The sequence below is a fragment of the Haliotis cracherodii genome, unplaced genomic scaffold, assembly GCF_022045235.1.
Source record: "Haliotis cracherodii isolate W230 unplaced genomic scaffold, xgHalCrac1.p SCAF_17, whole genome shotgun sequence".
Classification (NCBI taxonomy): domain Eukaryota; kingdom Metazoa; phylum Mollusca; class Gastropoda; order Lepetellida; family Haliotidae; genus Haliotis; species Haliotis cracherodii.
Window position 1 is genome coordinate 7239006 of NW_027266272.1, and position 9200 is coordinate 7248205.

Here is a 9200-nt window from a genome sequence, read left to right on the forward strand (position 1 = left end):
CATTTTGCAAATGTTTTGTTATGCAATGTTACTCGGTTGTTACATCGTAACCTTGTGGTACTTGGGTAACAATGCAATGTTACTCGGTTGTTACATCGTAACCTTGTGGCACTTGGCAACTGTGGCAACGCTAATTCTGATGTGGCGAATGGAACCGAACCGTAATTACATGCACTGCTCTCACTAATTGGGGTTCTCCGTCTCTATATTACAGCTACACCGTATTATAATTGTGATTACAACATGAACAAATTGCTGGTTTAATATATATGTTTTTGGAATAAATTGTAAAAATAGTGCCTCGGCACAATAACTCAGATGGAGACGGATTTGTGTGTGTGTGGCCAAGTGAATCAATCAAACCGCAGAACATTAAACTGAGACAAATTTATTCTTATGAAAACGACATGTCTCGTACGGAAAAATAAGCAGATCAGCAAGGAGGGCACCATTGGTGTCGATTGAGATTTGGAATTCAGTAGAAAAGAGGAATGGACAAGTCTTCAGGCTTAGAGTCAAGTCACAAGTTGATAGTACTGTTGCGTGGTTTTGGAAGTTAACACGATGGGCTTATATGTGTTGTTATTTGATATGTCACTTATACCAATTTCTGGCTGGATCAAACAGTTAATGTAGTAATGCTTACATGTAACAGTTATATTTTCTCAGCCCTTGTCAACTACACTTGTATTATGTGCAGCAGCCAATCCGTATTGATGAAAGCTGACACGGACAGAGTAGGTTTATTCCAATTCTGTTTCCTTTTTCCTTTTGTTAATTCTTTCAATTCCAACATCACGCACTGACTCTGAAAACACGTTTAACAGGTTTATCTGCATAATTTGAGACACACGCAACGACAACACCTATAATTATGCCGTGAGTGAGTGAGTTAACATTTAACGTCGCATCGGCATTATCTCAGCCATACAGCGACGAGACCAAGTTAATATATTTACAATTTAGTCTTTAATGCGAAATTTTGTTTAAAAACAAGTTGTATATTTGAGCATAATTTATTTAGAAACAATTATTCATGAAGCATATTTTAGCATAATAATATTATATATATACAGTTTTAAAACACGGGCTATAGGCCACCAGTTACCAAAGCTAGACCACCTCGCTGGGGATCATGGGGACTTACAGTATCTCTGCTTCCTGCGTGATACCCCAGCAAGATTTACGTCATCACTCTAGCCACTGGTGTTTGTGCACAATGCTAGCCAATATTAAAAAATACTCATCAATGAGTTGGCTTAAACACACTGGTTGATGATAGTTACATTTGTTATGATAAGATTACGTTTCACACAGGGGGGCAATATTTTTACGGTACTTTAACCTCAGCGCCTTCAATAATGTCTGTTAATAGTAGCATCATACCAAAGTTAAAAACAAGCATTTAATTATTCACATACATATTTAAAATTTATTATACAGACCAATTTCTTTCAAGTAATTTATGATGAGATGCCCGCTGACACGGGGAAAGAGATCTTTTAGAATTACACTTTGATAATGTGAATCCCTTGCGATTGCAAAGTCCACACAGTCAAGCAATAAATGCTCGACGGTGAACCTTTCATCACAAGGGATACACTTAAGAGGTTCGTCCTCATCTGTCTTAAGCAGATATTCGTGTGTAAACCGACTGTGGCCAATACGACATCGTCGTAAAACGACCTCGTGAATCCAATCCCAAAAATGCAGACATGATATAGACAACTAGTACCCAATAATCAAAAATGATTCTCATATAGACCTTTGTAATAGCATTTATCACCTTTTCGTTGTATAATCAATTGACCAATTTTAATTAGTTCATGTGAAAGCATTTTACCAAATATATATATATATACTAGCCACATAAAGAAACTGTTCACGGAGAAAATATAGCTATAAGGGCACACCGTCCATATATGAAATATAGGTTTGAACACAGCAATTATTGGAGACATTCAAACACTCATGCACGTGCCATGCGATATGACGTCATTGATGGGGGCCTATGGACGTGCAATGTGTTACTGCACGTGCATCCTGTGCAGCTGTACACAGCATGTGCAACTCAAAATTCGCTGTCACTTTGGAAAGCATGATCTGTGGTCATTCAAAAATTCAAAACTTCTCAGGCGCAGACACAAGCATATCACAAGCAAATCATGCCAAGATTGACAGCTGCACAGCGTCATGAAGCCATTGGAATGATCCGAGCGGGAATGAAGCAACAACAGGTGGCAACACATTTCCAATGCCATCGTAACACGATATCGGCATTGGTGAGGCGTTATCAGAACACAAATGACGTTGCCGACCACCCACGTTCAGGACGTCCCCGAGTAACGACGCCAAGACAGGACAGATGGATTCGAGTTACACATCTCCGACACAGGTTCCAAACGGCAGTAACGACGTCCCAGACAATTCCTGGACTGCGCCGTATCCGCCCCAACACTGTCAGGAATCGTTTACGTCAGTACGGGATTCGACCACGACGCCCTGCCATACGTCCCATCCTGACACACCGTCATCGAGTCAACTGTCTAAGATGGTGTCGAAATCATGTTCGCCAACCTCGAATATGGTGGAGAAATTTTGTCTTTACAGATGAATCGAGGTTCAACATTTCCCACAGTGACGGGCGTCAACGTGTCTACCGGCGTTTGGGAAAACGTTATGCACGCAACTGTATTGTGGAGAGGAATCGTTTTGGATGTGGCTCTGTGATGATTTGGGGTGGTATAACAGCACGGCACGGAACCCCTTTGGTGGTTGTTCAGGGCAATCTCACCGGGGTTGGCTACAGAGATCAGATTCTTAGACCTGTGGTCATTTCTTTCCTGCAACGTCATGGCCCGGGATTGAGATTTCAACAGGACAACGCTCGTCCTCACACGGCTAGGGTCGCGATGGATTTCCTTCACCATAACAATGTCATTTCTTCTTTGATAGGCATTTAGAAGTTGGAGTACTAAGTAAGGATAAGAATTTATGGATGAACAACTTCTTTATTACAATTAAGAGCGACGTTTCGGTGTAGGTTCTAACACCGTTATCAAGCAAGTTCAGAAAGTATAATTATGTGTGGACATCCTATATATATATACAATCTGACATTTGCATCTGGGCATATTAGGATGAAACAAACAATAACGAAGGCATTCCCTGTGGGTGACACAGGAGCGTTGCCTTCGGCCTGAGTGGCGCCAACCCTTCCAGTAAGACGTATGCAGAAGCCGACATGATAAATAACATTCACATACTATTCACATTCTTGAACATGAGTGAGTGAGTTGTGTTTAACGCCGCTTTTAACAGTACTAGTATTTCAGTTATATCACGGCGTTCTTGAACATGAATACACAACGCAGACAACATATCTATTTCCGAAATAGTATCATATCCCTATTTCCAATATCCTGATTATTACATATCAGATAATAATCATACAGATAAAGATTACAATAGGCATTTACATTGAAATAGATTTCAGTGTAACTATTGACACTATCACAAATATTAGATTTCTATTAGTTATTCAATGCAATCAGTAAGATTAACATACTTTTAGACAATAAACTAAATTTAGAAAGTACTAATATTAACTAACCTGTGAACTTGTACTGTGGTGCAATGCAGTGATAGTGACAAATGGTCAGAGTTGTTAAGATGGCTGGTCACATAGATATTCAAAATCACCAATCAAGACAAAGAACTAGCCTCCAGCCCTTTCATCAAGACAGTAACACAATTATACTAAAAATGGAATAATCTGACTACCCTTAAAACAAGACCAAACTGCCCTATAACCTGATTAAGCGGTGAGAGTAATATACCCAAGATAGAGATAGACAGACAACTAATTACGACACTTGTTGTAAACAAGCAGTCGTCTCTCAAACATATAATAATATAAGAATAATGTTCAAAGCGGCGTTAAACCCAACTCACTTTCCAACCGATTCATAAAGCCAAGTTCCTTTTAACGTGACGTTAAACAATCTAACTTTTTCTGACAATTGGAGAAAAGACAACGAAATAGTGATGAAAGAGTTACATTTCATCAACGTTAAAGTGGTTACCAATCGACTACTTCGCCAACTCTAAACCTTTAATGACCAAGACGTTTCAGATGCTATAGGAAACGAAATAACTATTGTTCTAGTGACACCGTTACAGCCTCCAGTCTGCTACTTTGTAACGAGTTCAAAACAACCATTAGCAATTCAAGATCAACCAATCAACCTTTTCCTATGGCAAGAGCCGTCCACGTTAGGATCGGAGGTCATAATTGTCATATGGCGCCATTACACTCCGATGATACTCTGTTCGTACTATCTATGACCTGGTTCCATTTTCCATGCTCGAGGACTGTCATCTGACAGCTGTCACTGGCATACTGTTATAGCTTAAACCACAATCAGCATTCATTCGTTTACTGAAATATAGTATCAACCCTTCGATGAACTCCCTGGCCTCCCTAACATGAGACATGAACTTGATCATTTATGTATACACAATCCTCGGGCATCAATCACGTGTCACGGCTGATGCCCTTGATCGCATCCGAAATACACAATTATGCGTGGGTACCATCGGTCTGTCGTATTATACATGTATATTTTATACCGAAATCGTTTTGTTTGAGCAGCTAAACGATGTGAGAAAATTGATCCCGTGTATTTTTGCTTTATGCTTTATCGCACGCATCACTTTAGTCCAATAGTTTATTAAGGTTAGGCCAGATGGAGTTTAACGTCGCTTTCAAGGCTATTGCACTTACATAGCGGCATACATTCCCCAGTTTGTAGTGCCAGCCCACTGAGATAACATGCCACGGTTCAACAGGATACCCTATGCAGAATAATGACAAGTACCATCCCGGTGTGACTCGGCTCGGGATTGAACCACCTACCTTCCGCACTCCAGGGTACCCTACCCAATATAGTGACTCCGAGCCGACCAGTCATTTTTATCCCCTTTAAGACAAGCGTCAGGCAGGGTGACAACAAGTACCATCCTGGTGTGACTCGGCTGGGGATCGAACCACCTACATTCCGCACTCCATGCAGGCGCTCTATCCACAGGACCACGGATGCGGTCAGCAGTTTATGGTTCATGCTTCTAAGATGTGGCATACTTGGTTATTTATGTTGGTCACACATCAAAGTATAATCGTTTAACAATATTCAGACAATTTCATATAATGGGGCGACGGGATAGCCTATAGTGATTATGTGGATACAATGTGTGAAGCCCATGTCTGGTGTACCCCAGTGAGGTTTACCTGTATATGTCTGCCGTGAAGAGTCCCAGGCAAACATCTGTAGCGGAATAAAAAAACATCACATGGCATTGACTGTTTGCTTGCCCGTCATGTCACTGATATTTCCATCTTCCACCCGGGGCGGTCGGGTAGCCTAGTGGTTAAAGCGATCGCTCGTCACGCCGAAGACCCGGGTTCGATTCCCGACATGGGTACAATGTGTGAAGCCCATTTCTGGTGTCCCCCGCCGTGATATTGCAGGAATATTGCTAAAAGCGGCGTAAAACCATACTCACTCACTCCATCTTCCACCTGCTATTCGAAAGTTTATAAAGTCATTCCGGACCGTTTTTTGTGCACACGCATGTGATAACCAGCAAAAAATATCGATTTCTAGTATTTTTGCAATTTACATTATATCTGAGAATGTATCTATGAAAACGGTATCATTTATAAATATGCAATGTATATGTGTACCTGAACAAATATACATAATGTTTTTTTTTAAATCAATGACAGGACATATAAAAAAAAGAATCTGTAGTAACATTAGGAATATTTAATACCCTATCTGCCTTCTATGCGGACAAGAACCTCGTTCCCTCATGATGCCAGTTTCGGTGACACTTAATCAAATGCGTGATCGGGCTCAATCCACAATTAAGTTTTCCTGTTGAAAGGATGAACAGTCGTTCTTCATTTCTACTTAGACCATGGCTCCGCGGAAGGTAATTGTCTTCCCTAACGAACGACGTCAGGATAAACGCAAAAAGGACATGCCTATGAGTGTCTTCAATGGCGTCTCGCTACTCCCTGGCTAAATACCAAGTACGCTTCATTTTCTGGTTTTGTCGGTGGAGTGTTGGCGAGAAAGTATGCATTAATGGATTTTCTCACGCTAGTGTAACCATGTTTCATGGAGTATTTCTTACATCAACATCAGCTTTTCACCAGGAGTGTATTCGGAGGACATTTAAACAGGACCAATCCTCTCTGTGATGGCATTGATTACATGAACGTCAGATTCAACACGAAAAAGTATTTCTGCGTCGGTATGCTTTACAACCCGCACATCCCATTGCTGTCAAATATATTGTGACCTTGTTAAATGATTGAAGGTGCAGGAACCTTTTCCAAATCTGAGTTCCATGCAAGTACATTTTCCAAATCTGAGTTCCATGCAAGTACATTATAAGTACATCTGTCCCTTAAACATGTAGTTGAAGACGACTGCAATTATGGAAAAGTTGACTACTATCATGCCTGACTTCTTTTAGTATGCTTGACATATATATTTTATAGATACATCGCTATTTAAAGACTTTCTCTTTTGCTGCATAAATGTCTCAAAATAATCAGAGAGCTCGAACCAATAAGGATTTAATTTAACAAATGCGGTCACTATACATGCTTTATGAAATTATCGACTGAAGTTCGTTTTTATGACTGAATTCTAACTGGAATGTAAACTGGTTCACCTGCATCGCTCCTGGTTTCGATTTCTCACCTTAATTAATGAAGCAAATGGTTTGGCACTCACGTAACCTTGAGAACAATCCAAAGTATAGAGCCAACCATCCCTATGGGGTCTGGGACAGAGAAGGTTACCAGTAACACATACTTATCGATTCAACATAAATCAGACTCCAGTGGTTACAATGTGCGATCGGCTGTAACTTTATCATCGTACCTTGATAGATGCACGTCTGCCACTGATTTATCTGGTCCAGTCTCGCTTATTCACAATGCTCTGTGACACAATGGCAATATTGCTTCATCAACAAGCCTCTCCGTCAGTTTCCGAAGCGTTTGTCTCATGAACCAGTCAGCATTCTTCACTATTGTTTGCAAATTCGTCTTACTGTCATTCATGCAATTTAATAAGATCAGCGCGACTAACGCGGATCCTTTTGGTATGACGTTGTCAGCCATTGCTCCATAGATGTCAAAATATATGAATTAGTCTCAGTGAAGGTCATCGTGTAGACGAATCCACGAATCAAGCATTTTAGAACTCATCTGAACTTTTGTGTTTTACAAATCGATGTATTTTGCCTCGGAACATTTACTGGCACGGAGACACTGTCTGGCCGTGATTACAAAGGAGATCCATCCAGGTGTCAAGTATGTAATTATACCTTATCAACGACTATTTTAGTTTTTGCTTAAGTGTCAGCGTACAATTTGAAGATGCCTTTGAAGAAACGTAACAGGTTGGAAATTGGTCCGATCTGAAAATAGTTTTTTGCTTGCTTCCACCATGTCTTGGTATCTCTCGATTTTCTATTTTCACCGTCAGTTTTTCGAAGTATGCATATGTTTTTCCTCGCAGACCAAAAACCGGACCTGACTATATTTCTCGTTAATTTAATTGGTACCCAATCAAGTGGGACATTTATTCTCTTCGCAGTTTTATTTAGGGGACCTAAGCGTTGTCATTATAACCCGTATCTCATTGTTCCAAATTGGATAAAGACATCGAATTGTAACAGGTTTGATCTGAATGAACGGATCGCATGCATTTCTATCACATTTGAAGTCTACTGCAACAGTAATAACGTTATTACTGAAGCTCGTGAATAGCTTCTCAATTTCAATTTTATATCTGTTAATATAAGTTAATATCTTCTTTGATAGGTATTTAGAAGTTGGAGTACTAAGTAAGGATAAGAAATTTATGGATGAACAATTTCTTTATTACAATTAAGAGCGACGTTTCGGTGTAGGTACTAACACTGCACTTGCTTGATAACGGTGTTAAAACCTACACCGAAACGTCGCTCTTAATTGTAATAAAGAAGTTGTTCATCCATAAATGTCTTATCCTTACTAAGTTAATATCATATACTGCTTATGAATAATGTTTCGTTTATAATTAAGCGTTTTAGGAACTCAAGGCATCCATAAGAATTATGTAATTTGGGTGTCCCGCTTGAAAGCAAGGTATACAAAGTGTACATAAACATGTATCTATGAGTGCATATTTTATATATATTTATGACATCCATCCAAGCTGTTAGCTGTGTTCAGTGAAATGAAGTTACGTTGGTAATAGTTTGATGTAACTTCTTGTATTCGTCATTGCATGTGGAAAGACAAGAGAAACTATGACTGACTAGACATGAAAGTGGCTTGAAGGAATAATGACTATTGACTTCTCACACGACAGATGGGTTACACGTAAATAGAAAATGCCCTTTCCCCTAGAAATCAAGGTGGTTTGTAATTTGATGCTACCAGTCTGAACGAGGACAATGTCTCTCGGATCGTGACACAAACTGAAGCATCTAAAATTTAACCTGTGACCAATAAAACTAACCAATGAAAACTATTTTGTGTAACAGCATTGCAGACTTTATAGTTTAAGTTGATCGCTAGCCATTCCACATTGTTCTATCCATATAGAGAGCCTGTGTTCAGACTCTCAACTGATTCTACTAAACTAAATTGAGGATAGGATCCGTGTCATGCATTAATGATTAGTTTCAACTGTTTGCCTCACTCACTCACTTCAGCCCTGTCACTGACTACAACTGTCAGCCCGAGGTACCACCATCATGTGGGTATAGGACCCAGATAGGTCTTCAGCAACCCACGCGTGCCGTAAAAGGCGACTATGGACTGGATCGGGTGGTCAGGGTCGCTGACTTGGTTGAACTATGTCGTCGTATCCCAATTGCGTGGATCGATGCCAAGGATGTCAATCACTGGATTGTCCGGTCCAGACTCGATAATTTACAGATTTAATCAGTGCTGAATTAGATAGTTATGATGTTGTATGTTTAATAGAAACCTGGTTGCACCATGATATTCTAGCCACTGATATGACACTAATACCATTTTCAAATCGTAGCCTGTATCAAAAAATATATACATCTTAAATCAGAGTATAACGGACAGCCTGAGCTGGAGGCGCGCGTTAGTGTTAAAA